The following is a 23,884-nucleotide window of genomic DNA, read 5'->3' on the forward strand; positions in this document are numbered from 1 at the left end:
GGAGGAGCGGGATGGGGTGCTATCGGGGTGACACTGAGCATTGCACGGGAGGTCCCTGCCTGACCTCCTGCTTCTGAGAAAGACCGATGTCTACCACCTTTAGCACGGGAGCTGCAACCCGAGCCCCACCAGCCCCGCTGGAGGTGCGAGGACAGAGCGGAGCCACACAGCCCGACCCTGTCCTCCGGGATGCTGTCCCCAGCCGACCCACAGCCAAAGCAAAGCAGCTGAACTTGGCTCTCATGGCAGCTCCCGCAGCAGCTCCCCCATTGTTCCCTGCTCGGAAACTCTCTCCAGCCATCCCATTATCCTGTAGAGGCCTTTGCTTCAACAGTCCATGCAATTTTTGGTTCAAGGAACCAGCATTTACAGGCAGCAAAGCCTCACAGGACAGTTTTTAATAGGAATTTCATTGACATTGAAGATCCTCATAGGACTTTGATGAACACTTGAACTTTAGTCTGACATTTAAGTGCCTAAAACTCTGTATGAAGCCCAAATTAAGAGCTCTTATACTCTGCTATTGATGCTTTCTCTCATATGCAGCTCTACAGAGCTCCTGAACATCAGTAACATTTCAGAAAGCATTGGTTCTGCTTTTAACTGGATACAACAAGTCAAAATCAATTAGAGATTGATCTCAATTATGCTTTTCTTTAATTTATTTTTACCGTGTAGTTCAGTAACCGAAGTGAAGAACTGCAATCGATGAACCTAACTTGCTTTTTAGCAAAGCTATTGCCTAGGTTATAAGACATTTTGCAAAGTTTCCCAGGCTCGTAAAGGCAACTGTATAAATAATGTCACTTATTGAATTCTGCGGAGCGCTCTAACAGCAAGACTGATGGGTAGCCTAATACATTGTGTAGTTGCTATAAGCAATAATCTCCCATGCTAATCACAACTTTCACATTCATTAACATTATAGGAACCTCCTGAAAGTAATCACGTACCAGGGAACCATTCAAACGTATGCAAAGCTAGCTATGACTATAAAACTATATCTTTCAAAATGGCATTGGGAAGAACATATCCAACATATTTTACATCCCACAGACCTAAATGTGTGAGGTGCTGCTTTTAGAGTCCTGCTTTGGGCCACGTGGTCCTGCAAACCACTATGCGTGTTCAGCTGCCAGTTTAAAACAAGCATGAAGTGATGGTGCTCTGCATTCAAGGTGAGATCTTGGTCCACTGAAGTGAGACGAGAAAATGCCTTTGCAAGAGCATTCCTCCATATGTTGCTGCTCAGCTTGTCTCCTGCCTGAGCAGGACTTTGGGTTAACATTGGGGAGGGATAACTCAACAGCCTCACAGAAGTTAAGGCAGTGTTACTCCTTGGCCACCCCCAGGGACCATCTCACCATAAAAACAGTACAGCTGGCAAAATTGCCACCTTGGAGAATAAACCTATCATCAGCCACGGGGCTGATGGGGCTGGTTGTTGGCGGCTGTATGGCCGTGCAGCGCTGGTCAGCAGCACTCCCTGCTTTACAAAGCTGCTATCAGCCCAGGGATGAGAAACTGAAAATGAAGGTGCCCAAGCGGAGCGCATGGGATGAGGAACGTCCTTGAAAGGGTTCGCCCTTGCACAGGGAAATACTCTCTGCATTTTGGGGTATGAGGGCTGCTGGAGCTGATGGGGACAAAGCTGACGGCCCCTCCAGGACATGTTTTAAAGCATCTTCCTCCTGGTCCTGGCAGACAAGCAGCCCTACAAAATAACCTCTCTAACAGAGATAAAGCTTCTTAGCCAGGCCACCCACTGCAAACAAAATCAAGGGCACTAGCTCACCATTAATATATGCCATTTTCTGTGCTGGGTGTGCACATGCCTGTGTTTTCCCTGGCTCCTTGTGACCTTTTAAACTCCAAAAGAATGATGCATGCAGTTGTCTCATGCTCCTTTCCTCCTAGAGGAGGCTTGGCCAACAAGGACACTGCAGAGAACTGGGCTCAGCTCATGACATGCCTCTACACTGGATCTGCCTGTGACAACCTCATGATGGTTCCCAGCCTCGTGCTGTTGTGATTTATCATTTAGGTTCAGAAGACCCTGTTTTGGTTTATCAGGAAAAAAGGCAGCCAGCATGCATGCATTTCGCTCCCCTAGCAAGATGCTAAAGAAAGACGACTATTTGCCAATTATTAGCTCAGAAAGTGCATCTGGCCAGAAACACCCTGTGCAATATATAGGGAAAAAAACATTTAGATCTGCAACTGACCACAGAGGGTGGGTTTGATTTATCAGGGAAGGCAAAGGCTGTTGCAGAGCGGGGTGAGGAGGAGGGGCCCAAAGGTGGCTCTTGGCCACCTCCATGCTCTTTGATCCCAGGGCCGTGCTGGCCACAGGCCAGTCCCTGCTGTGGGCTGTGTTAATCTGTGCTGGCCGCGGGTGCCTCCCAGGAGGCTTGGTGGCAGCTGGGGATTACTGGGGTCAGGGACACCCTCCATTTTCCCTTCCTCGTACCACTGACAGCCATGGTCAGGGCAAGGGCTGGGGGAGAAATAGGCACAGCCTTGCTGCAAGGGTGCACACACATAGCGGGTATCCTCAGTGTACCCCCTGCTGCCTCTCAGGCTGGTTTACACTAGCTTCTTGCAGTAGCTGGGCACACACGTCCCATCTGACACCGCAGATATGCCAGTTCCCTGCAAAATGGGGAGTATGCAACTGGTGGAGCTGGAAATTGCATTTTCAATATCCCTGCTTCATTCCTGATCTATTTATTTATACATATATATATATATGCACATATATACAGTTATTAATCCATACCTGATGCACGTAATTGGGCAGAGGGGCCAATGCAGTCAAACACCCCCACACACGCAGGGAGAGCCAGCTGTAACAGTTCGTGGAGCAGGATAAAAGCAGGAGGGCCATGGTCCTCTGGGACATTATCTTTGTCCTTCTTTCACCTCCTCTGGTCTTTCGACAGGATCACAGGCTCTCCCACTGCTGGGGCACCTTTGTTCCCTGACTCCTGACACCCACTCTGCAGCAGACGGCACATGCAGACCTATCCACAGCCTCCTGAAGCCAGCAGGGATCTTTGGCAGATCTGGATCAGGCACTAAATCCATATGATGGAGCCTTTTCAGATGTGATTTCAAAAGGGGCTGAAATCCCGGGACTTTGTTTCCAAGTTTCCGTTAAAACTACACAATTATAGCTTTCACCTGGCATTACCTGATCTAATGAGCCTGGTTGATGTAGGCTAAGCAGTCACTGGCCTGACAATGGGATACTAAACATAAAACACAATACAATAATGGTATAACACAATAAAAATTCTGTGAACAACCCATGTTACCTAAGTAATCTGCTTCCCTGTGGATTTCTGGTGGATTCATTGCTCTGTAGTATGTGGCTGAGTCACCCTACAGCCACTTTCTTCTGTATGACATTCCTTTGAGTTTCTTTACTCTCTATCTAGGAACATCCTTTGACAATGCTTCCAAACCCCAAATAGCTGTTAGTCCTGAACCTCTGAATGAAATTGTCTAGTGGGTTCAAAAGCTACAGGCTAGGACAGATGCACAATGAAAGCAATGGTAAACCTACTGAGAAACTGAGCAACGAAAGATTATTTTCTATGGCTTGCGCAATGAATGACTAAATACATAGAAAATTAGAATTTCCTGTGCAACAAAGTAATTATGCTATTTCCTTCTTATGGTTAAACAATCCAAGCACAAAAGACACTACATCTGGCTTAACAGTTAATGAAAAAACACCCAAAAGACAGCTTTAGAAAATTCCAGGGAGGGAATGATGTTTCAAAGTGTAATGCCAGATCCAAAGAAGTCAAAAGGAGCTTTACCTTTGGCTTCACCAGGCTCTGGATCAGGCCCTTAAAATAGTTCTGGAAATGTTCTGGAAAACTTATTTCAGCTACATCTAAGCTCTGTGCTTTGCAGCTATTCAGTAATTTTCACTGTTAGTGTTAAATTGTCCAGGGGACTTTTATGCTCGTAAACAAATCCTCCATCTCCCTTATGTTGCTTTTACGTTGATGCTGCATCACTGACTTCAATAAACAGTCTCCTGATTCACCCTGTTACAACACAGCGAGCAGAATTCGGCACCAGAGATGTGTCTAAAAGCCTTGGTTTCAGGTTCTGAACATCACTTTAGCTAATTAATAAAAGAAAACCACAGCCCAGAGTCTTTCAATGTTTTCAGACCGTAACCTCATATTCAGCCACTTGCTTTGTTCCCAGGAGTCTAGAATCACCAGGACTTTTTTCTTTTTAATTATTGTTATTGTTATTTCCATATTTCTTTAAAAATGTTTCTCCATATTTCTTTAAAAAAAGGCAATGTGTGACCCAGTGCAGTGTTTCTAGGTTCTTTCTGGCCTGTCCTGAGAAGCAGCTAAAAAGCAGAGAGCTTCGCTGGGTCCTGACTCTTGAGCTCACAACACACAGAGCAAGACCTGCCAGCCCAGCACCACTCAGGTTTCACAAAATGGGGGAAACCTGGAGGAATCTTTTAATGAAAAGAACTATTTTTCACAGATCTAACAGCACATGAGAAGCAGTGCTGCATTTCATGGCTACAGGAGAAACCAAGTCTCCAAGCCATCCTGGGCAGCCAGAAGAACATCTGTACACCTTTCAGACGCTTGTTTGGTCATGACAAAACTTTTGGGGGTTGTCAAGTTTAGGCAACTTCATAGAAAAGCAAACTCAATGTAACTCAAGCAAAACTTCCACTAAGGGCAAAGGAACCCAAGAACTCGGAGACTTTCCTTGGAAAGTTTCTACCCCAGTTTCATCCTCCCGTGAAGAATTCAGAGCCTCAATTCAAAACTGCCTGAACCCAGCAGGAAGAGGAGCACAATGGACCTATTGGAAATTTGTTCTAGACTAAAAAGTACTAAAGTAACTCTTTAGCTAAAGTACTGCTACAGAAGTATCAAGAAAGGATGGGACAAGGGGGAGAAGCACAGAGAGGATTTATTCTGCCTTTTTCTTCCCATATTCATATGATGATTTCTTTTTTTTTTTCCCTTTTAGCTATGACGTATGGTTTCATAACAACTGTTTACTTTTCTCTCTTTATCTAACAGCTGTCTGCCAAGAAAGACGGAAAAATAAACTAAACGTTAAAAACAAGAGAAACTATTAATATGCAATGTATTATCGCTTGTTATATTTAAATCTTTGTACATTATCTTTCAAATTATATTTAGTTTCAACAGGAGGGGAAAAAAATCCCCCTTACTTTCTAAAATTAGCAACAGAATTTGTATATTGTTTTCAAATAAAACCGCTCTTCCTTCAGAAACTTTTGCCAGGGAATAATTAATGGTTGGAGACAGGGGATCTGACTACATCAGATGTATTTTGACATTGGGTCACTAACAGTCACGTAGAGCAAAAAACTGGGCAAGTCCTCAGGGAAAGGGCTGTGTAAATCTGGATTAGCTCCGCCAAAGTCAAACGAATCAATCTGGATTTACGCCGGCAGAGCTGAGAGGAGGATTCATCCCTCTGTTTGATGGACGCATGGAAGAAAAGAGCTACAGGGACTTCAGCAAACCAGGGGAACTTTGCCACGCGCTGCAGCTCTGGAGGGGTTATTTCCTAAGAGACTCACAGCACACGCCAGCAGCAGCCCCTGCGCTCACATGAATGAGAATTAAACGGACGCATCGAGGGAGATTAGACCTCTCGACGTGAAACACTGTTGAAAAGAGATAAAGGAAAAAAAAATCTTAAGATACTTGCAGTGCTTTCCAGACCCTTTTGCTGCAGCCACCGCTGGCAACACCTCTGGCCCCTCCAGCAGCACGGAAGCCACGCATAGCTTGATGTCGGAGGCTGGAAATCAGGCTGGGGAGGCAGCGGAGCCGATGTGCTTGGCCCCGGGGAGGGAGAAAGGGCGGCTGCGTCACGCCGTCACGCTGGCTGTACTAATATGGGGAGCAGCGGTGGCCAGAAATCCTCGTCCGGAAGGAAAGGACAACCCCCGTAACACGAGAGCTGGCACGGGAGCACGAAGCGGGGAGCAGACACGCAACTGTGGGGGCCTTTGGAGGGTTTAGGACTTCCCCGGACCAAGAGGATGGCACCGTTGGCTGCATCCGGCATGGCAGGGAGGGGAACCGGCTTTGGTGCAGGGGGGTCCCTTCCCCACAGCACCCAACTCCATTAAACATGGCATAATTACCCTGTTATAATCAGGCAGGTATTTTAAAAAGGCTTTAGTGTGATTCTATAATTGTGCATTATGTAACAGCTACTAACGTGTCAGGCCTCAGACAACACTAAACGCCTGTCTACAGGTCAGGCTGTAATACTTTAATGATGCATTTCAGAGCTGTTCAGTCTGGACTGAAACTCTCATTATTTCACCTTCCCCTTCCACCCCCATCCCCGTCCAGGGGCTCTGGCTGCATCCTCAGCAGGGCAGCCGCTCACAAAGCTTCCTCCCATCACCGAAAGCCTCCCTCTAACATTTCTCTTCATAGCCACATGTGCACTTTTGGTGGCTACATCGTGGGGAAAAACAAAAACTTCATCACAGAGTTGCTCCTCTTTACGAGCTTTACACAACGGTGAGGGTTTTTTTGTTTATTTAATCATCACTTTTTTTGAAGTTCATGTTTTTCGGGATTTCCCAGGGGCAGTGTCTGCCCTTGTACAGCCCGGCAGCAGAGATGTTCCTTGGAGGACAGAAATGAGCTGGCAGCGGGGCATAAAATCTGAGTCGGCTCCTACATGGGTGAATTTTTGCTCACATAAAATTGCTAGAAACAATCCCTCTTGTGCTGTCCTGTTTTGATTACCCAGGACCAAGGTTCTGTAAACCTGGAGCCGTGACGCACACAAAGCTTGTCAGACTCCTTTTTGGCATGCTGTAAGACAGCCAGGAGGAATGGTGGCGTATTCGGCCACCGAGACACTAACAAAACTATTAATTCTTTGGATAAAGTGACCATTTCATTATGATGAGAAAAAGAATCTTGAAAAAAATCACTTTATAAATAACACAGTCTTTGAGAATGGATTTTGGCCTAAAAAGTTAGTATCTGTCTCCAGCTAATGGGTCTTGAAAGAATTTGACCATGGACAAGTTTTCCCATAACTTCTTATTATATAGATTTTTCAATTTTCTCTAAAGCCTTTAAAAACAGCAGAAAAAACCCAACCAAAACTCCCCCCTCCGAAGACCCTTCCAAAATCCCCAAACCTGATTTATTGGTCAAAATCAGCCTGCAAATGCCATGAATATATTGAGAGACTCCTTGCTTCTAACACAGGCACCATACTCGTGCCCACAGTCTGCGTTCAGTTACCTTTTACACACTTGAACATGAACCTGACGTCAGTAAGACTTTTTAAATATCCCGCACTAATACTGGAGTTGGATTAAAATTAGTAAAGCACAACCTGCAGATATCTTTCAAGTGATAACTTGGATGCAGAGCTGTTTTAGTACCTTAGGAATCCAGCACGCTTTAAAAAGAATCTGTAACCTGTTGGTAGGGCTCTCTAGCATTGCAGTAGAAAGCCTCTTTGGCAGAAGTTTAGTGAACCAGGAAAGTTCAATTCAAGCTGAAAGATGAAACAAATAATCTGGCAAAGAATGGGCATATTTTTTCCAAGATAGAAAAGAAAATCTTCTCACTCTAAAATTAAATAAAAAAGGCAAAGGGAAAACTTAAAGGCAAAACTTAACAGAATTTTTAATTTTTCTGCATGTTTTGGTACAATGTTATTATTTGATGTGTGATATCTCTACATTTAAAAAGCTCTTGCAATATTATGATAAAAATAAAAAGCAAGCCATTCTTGCCATGCAGAATTGTGATTAAAAAAGGCTTTGTTCATTAGAAAGAGCAGGGAGGCATGTTTTAGCCATGAAAGATAAGGGATCTTTTGACATCAATGAAAATTTTGCACACAAAAGATTCAGAAGGTGACCTCCTCGCAGGAGGCCAAGCCGCACCTCCTCAATGGTGGGCGTGTTAGAAGAGAGGGAATTTTTGTGGTTCATTTGCCATCTTTCCTAGGAAAATGCCTCTGTGAACTGGGACTGATAAGAAACCTAAAAAGGAGGGGTACAAACTGTGATCATGGCAGCTGGTACTACATGTATTTAACAAAACCAGTGTGTCCACTCTGTCCCCAGCCTGCTTAGGGACTGAGATGGGAGATAACTTTGGTAAATATCTCCTTGTTCTTCTCCCAGGCTGAGCTCTGGGATCTCACCCACTGCAACCAGGCAGCCCGCAGCTGGTCCAGTAACACCATCCTGGAACGAGTGGGAAATAAATAAGAAAATGCTATTAATCTAAGGAAAAGAAAGTAAGGGTGACCACATCACCTGCAGCTACACTTAAAGAAAGTCACTGTCTGCATAATGGAGCAAAAGGATCCTCCACAAGAAACTTTCTGAACTACCTGGATCTCTTCAGTGACACAAAAACCACAAGAAGGAGAGAGGGTTTAGGGACATTCCGGTTCTGGAAAAGTTTTCTTTTCCTCATTATTAGTAACTCTAATTACTTTGAAAGAAGAGCAATGAGATAAATCCTGCAGAGCCAGAAGTGTGACCTGATTTCCTTCCTGATTTAGAAACTGTCACTTTGCAAGAGAAACCCAAAGAGACAGAGCCAGGTCAAAGTGGGCCCATCAGTTTGGTTTGCGAAGTAAATAATAAGCCAAGATCAATAGAAATATAACCAGGGCTTTCTTTTGGTAGATGTTGATCAGGACAATGCTATTTAAAAGATAAATAAACACTTGTTTATTTGTCTGAACTGTTTGCAGTCATACATGACACCGTGGAGGAGATATTCACTGTAAGCAAACAGAAATATACCCAACTGACGTTACGTGTTTTCCTCCAGGTTCGACAGTAAAAGTGAGAAGCAATAACAGAATTTCAAATCTAGATTGCTTCATGCTATGATTAAGGCCCTACCTCAAGACAGCATGTAAACACAAAGCAGAAAAGTCAAGCATATACTTAAGAGTGATGCTGCTTCTGTGATACCTGAGTTGTATTTAACAGAACTGAGAAATTACTTGTTGTCACCTTTTAACTATCAAAGCTATAATTTTCCAAAGTAATTCTTGAGGACAATTGGAGACAACTTACAAGGTAGTAATTTTCAGGGCGAACTGAGCACCCACCCTCTGAAAACAACAGGTCTCTTCTATGTTTTTCAAATTGAGCTTCCAAATACTAAGGCATCTGAGGTCATAACAGATAATAACCTGTTCCTTCTGAAAAGCATGACCAGGATTTCTGAACAACCGTCCAACATGCTTTAATATGCAAAATGTTTCGCGCAGAGCATTCCTTCAAGACACTAAAGAGGAGAAAAGAAAAAAAAGAAAACAAGAGAAAAGAAGAGAAGAGAAAAAGAGAAGAGAAAAAGAGAAGAGAAGAGAAGAGAAGAGAAAAAGAGAAGAGAAGAGAAAAAGAGAAGAGAAAAAGAGAAGAGAAGAGAAGAGAAGAGAAGAGAAGAGAAGAGAAGAGAAGAGAAGAGAAGAGAAGAGAAGAGAAGAGAAGAGAAGAGAAGAGGAGAAGCGAGAAAGAAAAAGTCTATCCCTGTGTAATATCATAAATAGGATTTTTTAAAGAAATCAGAACTAGCTATATTTCATAAATCTGCTATGCCCATCAGGATGTCATTTCCTATCAGTACATTTTAAAATATAATTTTGACTACACATTTAAATCAAGAACACAGCAACTACTCAACGTTTTTCTGTAGCCTGTAAAAGTCCTGGAGGTGTTAGCTGGTGCCACAGGTGTTAGTCCATCATAGCAAGAAACGAGGCCAGTTTCTGATTCAAGCCAGAAATATAATGCTTTCAATCCTGTTGCAGTTTTAAAGTCCGTACCCACAAGCTGTCATTCAGAGTCAGAAGCCTCATGGTCTACATACACCCTTCATGGTCAAGGTATTTAGGCTACATACCCAATGATGCAACTGAATACCTTCCTGAGCTCTGACGAATGACTGAGGGTATGAAACAATATCAGTTCTCTACCACGCTGTACAGAGCTTTTGCATGCTTTAAATCTGCAGGACTCCTCACAGCATAAACTACTTCTCTGTGCAAACGCGGGCATCAGAATCTGACCCTTTGTGTTTGTAAAGCCCTTTGAGAGTCTCAGACAGAAGTACAAAGCTGTATTATGAATGGATGCAGAGTGAGTGTCACAAACTGAGAAAAAACACGTTACAACATTGAACTCCAATCACGTACAAGTTAAGTAAAGTAACATATTCATCTACGATCATTTCTGGCAATACTGTGATCTGCCTCATACCAAAGGTTACATAAACTCCACTTCTTAAGGCTGAGAGCTTTTGGCACATTGATCTAAAAATATCACAACTTACAGGACAGGTTTCCATTGCTTAAATGTTGAGACACTTGCCCCCAAAAGACATGCTTTTTTTCTTAAGGACCCCCTATTTCTGAAGCTCTCTGTCAACCGTGTTTGCCATTTTAAAGGCTACACCAGAAAAAAAAAATATTACCAAAATCAGTGGACATCACTCCAATCCCATTTGCATCATTCCCATCCTGTCCTGACACTGGGCTCCTCTCAACTTTTTCGGGACCAAATATCTCATCGGAGGCTCAAAACTCAAACCAACAGCAGCGACACTCTCAAAACCACTACTTTCTTGGCCCATTAGAACAAGGGGGTTTCCCTCCTCACTGCCTCACAGCTCTGACCTTTCCAATTCTCTGCTACCAAAAGCTTATAGGATCTGCTGGATCCATCTGCGGCTCCACCTGGCCTGCTTTCCCACGCCAAAAGGACGGATCAAATATATGTGTCTGAAAACACATCCCTGCTTTCTCTTTGTACCATCCGGGAGGGAACTCACAAACACACCGGTTTCAAATGAGACGAAGCCTCCAAGACCACTTCTGCAAAGCCCCGAAATCCTGGGAAATCACAGCAAAATGAACTTCAGCACCTTGGACAGGACACGCGGACGGAAAATCGCCGAAATCGGCTCATCGGCCCTGAAAATGCTGTGCTTGGACATGACCCTCTAGGACACATCTGCGGGCCTGTTTATTTTTAGTATTGACAAATCCTCTTTGAATCGCTGCGTTTATTCTGCCATCCGCCCTGTATTTCGGGAAGAGCTGCTCGCCAACCTGGCAGTGGGAGAAATTGGGGCCACCAGCTCCAGATGCGACACTCGTCTGCGGGATGAGCGGCTGCCCCAGTTGCAACTGGAAAAGCTCAGCTCAAACACTCACAAAGCTCAGCTCATCCTTTCCAGGCAAAACGAGACCTGTTGCCGTAGGTGTGCGTGGCTCGTGCGTTTCTCCGCTTTCTATAAGCTCATCTCCACCTCCTCACCCAAATCTCCAGGAAAAATAAAATAGAAAGGTCTGATTTAGTCCCATTGCAGCCACACTTCGGTTGCATAAGTTTTGCTTTAATTTAGCTTTCATTCTCTCTGACAGTGCTCCCAGTATGTCACTGTTCCCCTTGGGGCTGCCTCGATAAAATCATGATCACCTTGCCAGAGTGCAGCACAGATCTCCCTGTTTTTCTTTTATTTGCATAAGTAGAGTTTTTAATTTGTGTCGGTAAAAACTCCAAATGCTTTAAGCAGAGGTATTCTACAAACAGCTTTGAGGCGAGTAGTGCTATTAAGATATATACTTAAAATATGTCAGTTCTTACAAGTAACACCAGTAATATTCTCATGATACAGAAGAACGATACATTTTCCCTGCCACGGCAGAAATACCCACTCTAGTTCATTTCTTCCCTTCAAAACGCGCCACTAAATTTCCACTCCAACACATCCGACGCCACATGACATTAACCGAACAATTTGCAGAGTATTTTCTGTGTTGTTATTTCTTCCCGGCACTTCTGTGTGCGGAAGCGAGATGGAAACTAGACCAATTCCCCACCAGAGCTCCCCTTCAACAACAAAATATATATCTAGCTATATCCTCCGCTTTAACACCCCGGCGCAGGCTTTGCTGAGACAACTTCGCTCTCCTCCAGCCCCCGGCAGCCCCTCCGCCGCCCTGCCCGGACGGGACGGCCGCGGTGCCGGTGCCACCGCTCCTCCCGCCCCGAGGGGAAAGTTTGGGGAAGGGAAAAATCCCGGCACTACCAATTCCTCCTCCACGACACGCTCGGAACCGGACGTCTTTTTGTTTGGTTTTTTTTTTTTTTTTTCCTTTTTTTATTATTTTATTAACAAGCAAACAAAAAAGAGAAACTTACATTGGTTTATTTAATTTTTCCTGCTAAACCAAGAGTCCCAGAGCCACTTCATTGTATCCACAGAGTTTGCGTCCCCGAGCGGTACCGTCCCGCGGGAAGGGCCCGGCTGCTGGGCGCGGAGCGCGCTGCCCGCCCGCCGCGGAGGGCGCATGGCTCGGAGCCGCCGCGCCGCGTCTGCGGCTGCCGCCGGAGCGGAGCGGAGCGCAGCCCCGGCCGGGCGGCGGGGGCGGGCGGGAGGAGGGAGGGAGGAGGGAGGGAGGCACCGCCCGCCCCGCCGAGCCCAGCCCAGCCGAGCCCGGCCCAGGCGAGCCCGGCCCGCAGCGCCCCCTGCCGTAGTAGGGGGAGGAGGGGTGGGAAGAGAGGAGGAGGAGGAGGAGGAGGGAGGGAGGGATGGGCAGGGGCGCTGGGGAAGGAGGAAGGGGGAGGAAGAAGGGAAGAAGGGGGAGGGGAAAGGATGGGCGGGGGGAGAAAGGAGGATGGGGAAGGGGGAGGGATGGGGAGAAAGAAAGGAGGATGAAGAAGAGGGAGGGATGGGGGAAGTGGGAGGGAGGGGGAGAAAGAAAGGAGGATGGGGAAGAGGAAGGGATGTGGGGGAAGGAAGGAGGATGGGGAAGTGGGAGAAAATAGGAAGGAAGGGATGGGGAAGAGGGAGGGATGGGGAGGGGTAGAGAACATTGAGGGAGACAGGATGGGGAGGAAGGCAGGATGGGGAAGGATGGGGAAGAAGCATAGGCAGGGGTGAGGGGTGGGGAAGGAGGAATGATGGGAAAGGAAGAGGGGTGGAGAGGAAGGAGGGTTGAGGAGGGCTGGGAAGAAGGGAGGGATAGGGAAGAGAAGGATGGAAAAGAAGGCAGGAGAGGGGATGAGGGAGGGCTAGGGAGCAAGGTGGGATAAAGAAGACTGGGGAGAAAGGTGGGAGAGGAAAGAAGTGGGGATGGAGCTGCAGTGGAAGCTGGGGGTTGCCACAGGGGACTTGGAGAGAGGGTTCAACTGGAGCAAGGGGACACAGGGGAGAGGAGAGGTGCTGGAGAGTGGGACAGGGCAAGGTGTCCCCAACACACAGGGGAAGGGAGCAGGCATGAACGGTGCCAAAGCTGGACCCTCTGTTCACCCCATGGACAACCCAACCCAACGCCTCCTGCAGCTGCCTGTCCCAAGTGCCTCAGGCCTGAAGGAACAGATGCCTGGGTCACGCTTACAGGGCAGCAACCCCAGGGAGTGGGAACAGAGGATTTTACCGAAAATAAGCTGCCCAGCAATGACTGGGAAGGTCATAGATGGATGCTCATAGGTGGATAGATGGGTGGCCAGAGTTGCTGGCAATATTGAAGTATTCAGGGTGGTAAAACTGGAAGAAACTTCTGAAGAACTGCAAAAAGACCTCAAAATACTGAGCAAGGTAAAATAGGGTATACAGGCCAGATGGGAATCACTTTACTGGCTCAGTGATGGGCTGTGAAGCGGCTGTTACCACTCCAGAAAGAGTCTGGAGCTGTAATAAACACTCCTGTGAAAGCAGCTCAGGGCTTGGTAGGGATCAAAGAAAGCAAGTGCTGGGAAAGGAGCGGATCATGTAGGAAAAAACTGAGGAGGCTACAAAACAACCCAAAAATGCAGCAGTGGTTCCAGGAGGGTGGACGGAGAGTCTCCATTTGAGAACAAGTTCACGCTCAAAGAAGTTATTGAGCGAGGGATTCAAAGTATGCAAAGACGCAGAACTGGAAAAGCAGCAAATGAAGAAATGTTTCATAGGGAAAAGCAGGGTGAGGAAGAGGAGGAGAGAGGGAGCTGAGAAGAGAGGGTAGAGACTGGAAAACAAAGACTACAAATGAAGGGACATGGAGGGGAATGAAGACTAGGAAAGGCAGAGGAGGGTGGATGTGAGCTCCCTGGTGGGAAAACAGTCTCTGAAAGCCTAGAGCAGTGCAGAGGCGCAGGACAATATGCAAGGTAGGAGACAAAGGAATACAAATCCTCAGGGATGTAATCACTCGACATGAAGCTGAATGGTGGCTGTGCAAAGGGAGGGATGTTCTCATGAGGACCCAAAGTAGACAGAGGACAGGCACATCTTCAATACCAGAAAGACAAACTGTGAGTCCTTGGCAGTTCAACTCCTGCTGTTGAACCCCTACCACTGTGCTAGAACATCTCTGCAGGACATCTCTACCTTACAAGAGGAACAGCTTTTTTTTTCAGCAGAGTTTACTGGATTTCCAACACTATTTTAAGCTCAACCAGAAAAAGGCATTCACACCAGAGCAAAAATGCTGTGTAGGGATTGCTGCTGGCCTGAGCCCATGGGCTGGGGTCATGTTGCTCAGGGCAGCAGCACAGCCCTGGTGGAAACTCTCCTCACTGGGATAGCCATGGTATGGTCCCACCATGCAGATGCTCTCAGCACCCAGAAATACCCCTAGCTCTGGGGCAGCAGGTTCAGTGTCATCGCAGGGTGCCCGGACCTGCACAGACTCCTACCACAGAGCTTCCTCACTTCTGAAAATGGTACTTCCTCCCCCAAATCACCCAAACAGCTAAAAAATACTATCAGGGCCCTCATGGGGAAGCTGGGCTTGTGTAGAGAAAGGACAGGTGAACCTATTACTTCTTCCTATGGAAGCGTTAGTTAAGAGGCTGCCTTGGCTGTGGCATAATGCTCTCTGTGCTGATGACAGGTGAAGACGTATGCTTTGGGACTGATTTACGTGTGTATGTATTTGAGGGAATTTTTGAGTTGGTATATCCTCGCCTGTGCTTTCACAGACTAGAGTTTGCCTCTGCAGGTTGATGTTACACAGGCATTGCTGGACCTTTAACTTAAATTCAGGAATTTCATGTGGAAGGGGCCTTGGCAGCTAAAAGTAAATATTTTAGTCTTTTCCATCCAGTTCTTGCTCCACCTACAATCCATGAATGCAGATCCTCATCTCTGTCCTCCGTCCTTCCTTAGCAATCTCAGTAACAACGGTCTCAGGGTTGGTCATGGAAATGAAGAGTGGGAGTGGACAGGGGGAGCCAGCTGGGTCCCAGTATCACAGATTTAGTGTCACAGCCGGGGAAAGGAGGGGAAAGCCCACGAGCTTTCACTTAATGTCCCATCCACTGTCCCATCTCTTTTCTGTCTTTTGCAGTCTCTAATACGTAATTCTGCTCTAAATTTTCAACTCTACTGCTTGTTTATGGAGGGAGGAAATACTCTTAAACCCTGATGAAGCACCAGGAAGACCCGTCTCTGTTTCACCTGTCTTTAGAAATTGAGAAATTATTCCTAATATTAGGAAATCCTCATTCCTGTGATAATGAAACCAGCTCAGCCTGAACCCAGCTTATAGAAAACACAGAGCAATATTTACAAAGGAAATAAATAAGATGAATAAAAGGTAGGAAGAAGTACAGGAGGGGAAAGCTACCTGTCAAATTTATTCCATGCCAGGAGCAGGACTGAGGTGATTCCCCCATTTCCTACCCCTTAGTTCAACTTGCAACCCAGAAAACCATCCCTTCCCCCAGTTTTCAGTTCAAATATGTACACATTATTTGGGTTCTTGTTTCTAAATTGCCTCCCTTTAAGCGTCACTTCAGAAGATACAGAAATGTAACCCAGGAGCATTCGCTGAAGGCAGTGCTTCAGGGGGGGGTTCTGGGTCTGGGCAGCATCAAACTCGCAGCAAGTGGGGAGCATCCTTGGCACAGGAGCAAGTCATAATGCAAACACTAATCAAAAAGTAGCCATGTTAATTGGAACCCTATAGACAGGCTGATCAGAGAGAGGAAAATTGATTAAACCAGTGCTGCCTTGCCAAAGTCTTCCTTTCTGCAAGAAACATTCAGGTAATGCTGGCTTACTGAATGTCTGAAAAAGTTCAGGCGAGTCAGCTGAAACCCAATAAATGTGCATGTCAGATGGAAGTAAGTACCAGCAGCAAAATAAATGTTATGTGGGAGATCAGTTGATGTCATCTTTCTATTCACTTCTCTCCAAAAACATGCCTTTTTCCGCACAAAGCAATCACTGCTTTCTTAAAGGGATTACAGACAGCAGTGCTGGTTGCAAAGAGCAATTTTTTCTTCCAAGATGTTTATAAAACCTTTCTTTCATCCCATATCCCTACACATTTGTTGCCGCCTTTTTTAAGGAAACAAAGAAATTGAAAAATGTGCAGTTCTCAAAACTGTGATAATTTGGAGGATAGTTTTAAACACATTCTTTGTTTTTTCTTAAAAAACACATGCTTCTTTAGAAATACTTTTCTTGCAAAACTTCATTTGGTGAAAAGGAAAACAAAAGTATTTTTCTTCAAAATTTGAAAGGTTTTTCCCTGCTCTCCCACCCTGCTGGTGCTCAGTGGAGTGCTTTTGATTTCCACAGACCCTGGCTTTCTATAAAGCCTTTTACTACCTGGGATAAGTGCTGTGAGAAGCTCCTTTAGCACTAGGTGCCATGAGGTTGTCACACACAAAACTCAGTTTAGCCAATACTTCCCTCTACCGGGAAAAAAAAATACTGCTATTTGTTACAATTCCCTTTGAAATAAAGGGAGATAGCAGGACAAGAAGGGTTTTCCTGTCTAAAGATGACGGGAGATTCGGGGTGCATGGGATGAAGAAAGGGCGTCAGACTCAGCATATCAACACCTTGCTCATTTATTTAACGGGGTAAAAGGGTTTTGGCCGTCCCGTATTGACCCCCCTTCAATAAGGATCCCCCACAAGCTCCCCAGCCCCACTGCGAGCGAATGGAGCAAATCTACAGGGCCGGGTCCCCTCCACATCCTCACCTCTATGCTATGGAAAGGCTAAGGTCAGGCCACTATTTGCATCAGGACTGAACCCACCGCTGGGTCACATCAGGGATGGTGTTAAAGCTTTGTTGTATAACATTGTCTGGGATCTGGGCTTGTTCCTTCCTCTGTAACAAGAGCCCTGATTTCTTCTCATCCCCCACTTCAATTTCAATGAGCAGAGAGACCCTGACATAAACCCAGCTGCTGTGTCAGGGTACATCTGTATCAGTCTTCAGCTTCCGTCTTTTAATTAAGTGTATCATCCTCATGGAGCATCTCTCATCAAGCATCCATGGGGAAATCCTGTAACGCCTGGCTAAATTGCTACATTTGTTCAATCAGACTCAAAGATATAATCCTAAAGTGAGCTAATCTAATTTAATGGGGAAAAAAAAATTTGCAGGCAGTGCCTCTGTCAACGAACGTGTCCAAGTGTGAAGAAAGCGTTCAGTGCCCTGATAGACACATAACAGCTCACATCATTAAAGTGAAATTTATTTAGCCTCCCTGAAATGGCTCACCCCCCTCCCCAATTAGTCCACTTGTGTCACACCAGAATACAGCTGTGTTTTCATTTAGAAGGGGATGAAGGTTATGCCGTGCTGGGCTGAATTATGTCCCATTACTGCACTCTTGCCGCCTGTGGACTGCACAAATATTTGGTGATTAGGCAGTTCAGAGAGCAGAGAAACACTGCTTCACTAAGTGGGGAAAGCGTTTACATGGGGTTTAGTGATTAGCAGTGTCAGGAAGGCAGCGCTTGGGTTTCCAGCAAAGCTTTCTGTTCCTCCCGTATTCCCTGCATCGTAACAAACCACAGGCTGGATGAATTTCTGACACCCAGAAGGCTGAAAAAAACACTTCACATGAACTTTCTTTTGCTAACCTCCAAAAAATTATCCAGCTCCTCACTTTCCCAAGTTAGGTAAAGCCTCCTACAAGGGAGCAGTCACACACTGAGCCTTTGCAAATCAACTGATAAATATAAATACATTCCCTTCTTTTTAGGTCAAAAGCACCAACTCATGACACTGAAGCTGCTTTACCCCCGTGACCTCTCTTGCGGAGGACATTGCCATCTCTCCAGTGGCTTTGAGGAGCAGCAAGGCTTAGTCCATGGAGGGAACCAAGAGAGCTCCTAGGCGCAGCTGGACTTTGGGTGCCACAGGGAGATGGTTTAGGGGGGTGAAATCTAAGCTGTGCCAAGCTCTGTGGGAGTTTTGGCTGTGATTTCTGTAGGGAAGAGCTTCAAAGCAGACCAAAGAAAGGTTAACCATTTCTAGAAAAAATTTCCACATAGAGTCTAAAGCATCTAGAAATGTTGATGCTCTATAGACACTGCAAGATCAACCATACATAATGTAAAATCACATTTGATTTGTGGCAAATCACATTTGCTGCATGCTTTCCTTCCCTCGTCCAGGCACTTTGAGCAAATCCTTGCCTTATTTCTGCCTCCAGAGCCCCACCTTGTGCATTATACAAAGGATCTCCAAGGTAACTCACTGCTGTTTCCACGCTGAAACTAGTACTGGTTTGTCCTTTTCATTTCATTGTGTTAAAAACACCTAAAAAAGTAAAAATCTCAAGCAGAGTTAGAGAAAGTTGGTTGGTTGGTTTTGACAAAACACTACCTGTGAGCCTGCAGTTAGAAACATGCCTTTGGGTGCATCATGCAGACACAGCTAATGAGAAGACCCCCGCAAGGACAGGAGGGAAACTCAAAATGATAAAGTAATTTTCTGCATTTAGTACGCTGATCCCTCTTCTTTCTTTCATTGCAGTCCACCATGCCCTCCCTTCCTCCATTTTAACCCTAATTAAAGACAAGCTTCCTTCCAGTACATTTACTTAACATTTTACATGAATCATGAAACATTTCCCTTTTTTTTTTATTTAATTTGAATCTTCTAATTAATTGTAATGCCTATTAGTTTGTATTCAGACACTGCCATTTCAGTTTCTGGGAAGTTCTTGGGGTAGAAAGACCCAAGGTAGCTAAACAATAAAGACCACAATGTCTTTCAGCATGGAAACAATCATGCGGACTTCCTTAGGGCTGCTCTAGGCCTAATGGTGCTCACATAGGCCAGATCTTGGGCAAATTGTGGTTACAAGTGGTTAAGTGACTCAGAATTTCTGATAAAAGCTTGACAAATCTGAAGGAAATTAAACTGAGCTATCCTCCTGTTCTTTTTCTTGTAGGGTTTCCTGTAAGGTTTCTACATCATCTTTATCCTTCAGTGCCCTTTCTCTGGTGCTCCTCACTGATGTTTTCACCTTTATACTTACTAAATTGCAAATCCAAGGGTTGTAGGCTGCAGGGCTTTGACTGCCCACGTTATTTAAATTGCAAAAGTCTCCAGTCCACCAGATCACTCCTTTCTGGTCACTTTTCCCTAGCATACCTGCTTCTCCATCCATTTTCAACCCAAGTCTACTGCAACAGCATAGAGTTGTGACAAAACAGTCTTCCCTTCTGAAAGGAGGAAGGCACGACTGACTTCAGGAACTGTCATTAGTATTTTTCAGCATCTTCAAGCTGAGCAGCTTAAGGAGGCTCAGGTGGACATGGAGCCTGCCCTGAAGCTCTTTGAATCTGAAACTCTTATCCTGACACTGCATGTGCATGGGCAACTTGTCTGAGGCCCATTGCCTTTGGGGATTGATCACATAAGTGCTAGTATTCATCCTCCTGTTGGGATGAAGGCACAAGGAGGATGCGTGATCAGCAAAAGCCTGGGTGGAGGGTTATAAGTAGAAAAGGATTCAATGACAAACAGCCACTCACAAACTGCTGGTTGTGTTGAGCTGACCCATTCCCTACTTGGGGAATACAAAAGGCACCAACAAGACCAAAGACCAGGAGACAATTTCATGTGTAGATCTCCACTCTCCATGTTTGAGTGAATGTTACACAATCAGAAATAATTACCGAATATATCCACCAGCTGCCTCTTTTGCCCAAGTGAAGAGTTAAGCACTAGCCCTCACACATCTCTTTGGGCTTTCTCCTTCTCTCCTTTGTCTACCTATTTGCAAGCACAGTCTGCAAACATCTCACCCCTCACCTGCTTAGTCCCACTTCCAATTTGAAACTTCCCTCAGGTCCCACCACAGATTTCTGCCTCATCTTCCTTTCCCTAGCAAGCAGTTTTTAGACCAAACTATTGAGAATAAGTTAGAGCCTCTACAAGAGGACCCTCCAGCATAAATCACTTGTAACCTTAATGTAATAAACCACCCTGCCACTCACAATAACACAAAAAGGCAGGAGGAGGACAGCATTCAGCCAGGATCTGGCTGCTAATGCAACAGGCCCAATTGCCTGCTGGGATAAACTACAGTAAAGTCACTGGGTCCTCCAAGCATCTGAAGATTTGCCCCTTTAAAAATCAAGGAATCCTTTGAATCCTTCTGGTTTGCCTCTTTGGAGAAGATTTTAAACAAAGCTATAATTGCTAAAGGCTCTCAGCTTTTCATACTTCATCCTTAATGCAATATCCTACCTCTGACAAATGGAGCCTTTAAGAACAGTACTGCCCTTAACTGGAAATCTAGCATTACAGTACATCAATGTGCACACTGAACAACCGCATTTTGCTTTCCAGGCTGACCCCCTCTGAGTGCAGGGTCAGACCCTTGCTGGATATTGAATGCTCTCCTCAGCATCAAGTAAAGTCCAATTTTATTTTTTTTTTTCTGCAGAGTTTGAGTGGTCTCTCAGAGAGGGGTTTTTTTCATTTATTCTTTCATCCATTTTCAAGCATTGATTTGGGGGTGACTTTAAATGGGACAGGACTGGGGTTTTTGCCAGGTATTCTGAAGAGAATTGCTATCCTCAACACAAACACAGCCACCCACAGACAATAACACGAAATCCTAACAATTGACTTTGGTCTCCAAAGGAGTTAGATGGGTTCAAGAGTGGCCTCTCTTTCTGGGGATTTGGGTGTCTGACAGAAAGCATGGCTGCTGGAGAAGCACTTTCCACTGCCTGCCACTTTTCATATTTTGCTTTTTCTAATGGATTTTCACTTCTGCTTTTTCTGTAGTCATGTTCATATCAAAAGGGAAGAACAAGACAAAAACTGGTTTAAATGGATGGTTTGAAGTAAAGGAAATGTTGAAGTATAAATGTATGTAAAAGGCAGGTACCCACTTCTGAATTGAGTGACAGTTTACCACATTTTTCTTACAAATGGGGTCACGACTTTATTATTTTTGTACAACACACTGACACTAGTAACTCACTCATGTCAGTCCCTCCCCAGGAACATCCCACCACTCTGCAGTCTCACTTCACACCCCAAGTTTAGTATCCAACACAAAGACAAGTGCAGCTATGAAACTCAGCCTGTACAATGGACCAAAACTATCATTTATAAGCAAACAAAAGCAGTCATTTCTTCCAAAACAAACAAGTAGGAGGAACTTTCCAAATCCACATGCTTTGAATGCCTGGCTCCACCAGTATTCCCAGCAAGCACTTCTCTGAGAAATACAGCAAAAATATCTATCTCAACCCTCTTACCTCGTTCGATACAGAGGCCATGACTGGTTTAGGGCTATAACATAGCACAAGAAACCCTGAGACTGAAATGAAGGAGGGTATTCGCTAGACTAAGCAGATTTGGGCTCACTGCAGAGTCCAAGACTTTCTCCCAAAATTGTGACTGTCCAGTAAACCCATCAGAGATTGGTGCTTTACAACTCTGAGGTTTGTGCATTTTTTCCAATCTTATAAGGGTCATAATGGGAATGTCATAGTGAGACATACGCGATTACCCATGCCTAGATGGATAAGATCAATCAACCTCTGGAGATGCCTTTATCCCCTGCATTGACTGTGTCATGAACCTAGAGCTGAGGCTGCACTGTATTATTGATAAATTGTATTGGGTTTCTCTTGCCACATAAACCCAGTCAATAAATATGCAGCTCTTCCATGGGGTTCTTCCTGCCTAAACTGACTTGTAAGCAGTAAGATGTAAAGTCCCAGCCCTCCCACTTACTTTCTATACCTTGAAGAAAGTAAGCCAGACAGAAATCTCAGCATTACTTTTATTGAATTGGGGTTTATTTCAGAGGAGTGTGTATATATTTATATACATATATATGGGGGGGTTGTGTTGTTGTTGTGTTTTGTTTTTTCCTTTACTGAAGAAATTGTTGGTGTGAGGGTTTGTTGAAGTGGAGGTGCTAAGGAGACTAATTCTCCTGGAACTGGTAAGTTCTTGCCACGAGCATAACCAGAAGACCCTGCTTATAAAATAGCCACTGCCTGAACAGTGCCTACTTCCTAAAGAGTTCTCTGTCATTTTGCTGTCTGTAAGAGCCACCATACTTCAGATTTTTGTCAGCTTGAGAGAAAGGTGGAGACACTGTCCTCCTGATCAGAGAGCAGTGCCTGAAGGTGCACTGTGGAAAGAGACCACAGGAGCAGGGTTGGTGCCCAGAGATGATATTATTTGGAGGAGATATTGGGATTGATGTCAGCTAATGGGCTGCTAAGGCTTGCGCAAAAAAATGAAAAATGGATTTTTAAGGAATTTTGCAGAATTTAGGTAATAGAGGATAAAATAGTATTTGCTAAAAGGCTTGGTAATGTGCATAAGACTGGCTGAGAACATAGTTTAAACAAAATAGGAAAAAAATTCTGGATTGTTTCTAATGTATAAATTTCATATTAGCTTATCTCATGACTGACCAAAAAAAAAAAAAACCCAAAACCCAACAAACCCCCAAATCCCAAACCCCCATAACTTTGGTTTAGTTCATGATGATTTTAGCAGACAGGGTCCTCAGCTGGTATAAATGGGCTTGACACAATCAATCAAATTATACCAGCTGAGGGCCTAACTCAGGAATTGCTTGAAGAAATGAAAAGTGGGTAAAAGTTTCCCAGACAAATTAAAAATGGATTAATATCTGAAATTAACTTACTTCTAGGTGATGGTGGGTATCACTACAATTTTTCTTGCTGCTGTGCTGTAGCCTCAATGGAAGAGAGAACTAATTGCCATATGAACGTGAACATTTGCCAGCTGCCTTTCCCCTGAAAAAACCTCACTCAAAAATAAGTCTCCAAAAACTTCAGGGACCGGGGGGGGGGGGGGGGGGGGGGGGGGAGGCAGAATATAATTCTGGAAAGAAAGTATTCAAATTGGATGAGATCTTTGTCCTTAGATAAGGAGATGGGATAAATTAAAGTTGTATTTTGCACCTGCTACACATAATGAGGATGGGAATGGGTGCTGAGCAGCCAGGAGGGGCTATTTGCAGTGTCCCTCCCATCCCACCAGCATCAATGGAGCAGCCTACATGTTTAGGTCTACATCAAGCATCCTGCTCCCTGTCTAGAGAATCTGACAAACGCACTTGCAGAAAATTTGTCTGTATATAAACCCAAGTGTGTGATATGGTATGGTCAAAGCCGGTGGAAAGAGCAGTGTCAAGGAAATAGGGACATCCTCAGCCACCCCAGCTGCTCACCATCAGTGGTGGCAGTGCTTGGTGATGCATTTTGCAGCAGGGCCCAAAATAGCTCTTTTTGGTGGTTGTTGTAGTTTCAGTCATCTTCCCAATTTGTAGCATGGGCATATCCAGTCCTGCACAGGGCTTTTTCATGGGATTTGATTTTACCTGTGTAGACATCTTTAGCTCAGTAGTGAGCCACGTGTTTTTCAAGAGCATAATAGCAGTCACTCTTACCTGTGATTGGCAAACACAGTTGTGTGAAAGGGAAAGTTTTGACATCCTCCACTTCAATTAAACACTTTGATCCTGCAATCGATGCCAAGAAACACAGTGTGCAATATAAGATACCTTATCCAGTGAAACACTAAAC

At 44.9% G+C, this 23,884-nt stretch overlaps 1 protein-coding gene across 6 annotated transcripts in view; it reads right to left on the bottom strand.

Moving 5' to 3' along the window:
• LOC104014886 (sodium channel protein type 5 subunit alpha) overlaps positions 1 to 12,423 on the bottom strand; it is a 217,260-nt gene extending 204,837 nt beyond the window's left edge. For all 6 annotated transcript variants that reach the window (XM_087730822.1, XM_087730859.1, XM_087730851.1 and 3 more), the window contains exon 1: positions 12,251 to 12,423. The gene's annotated coding sequence lies outside the window, so the exon portion shown is untranslated. The remainder of the gene's footprint in view (positions 1 to 12,250) is intronic.
• Positions 12,424 to 23,884: the final 11,461 nt, after the last annotated feature.

Source organism: Nipponia nippon, unplaced genomic scaffold, assembly GCF_047370975.1.
Source record: "Nipponia nippon isolate SJK-2023a ecotype South Korea unplaced genomic scaffold, ASM4737097v1 scaffold_1, whole genome shotgun sequence".
Lineage (NCBI taxonomy): Eukaryota > Metazoa > Chordata > Aves > Pelecaniformes > Threskiornithidae > Nipponia > Nipponia nippon.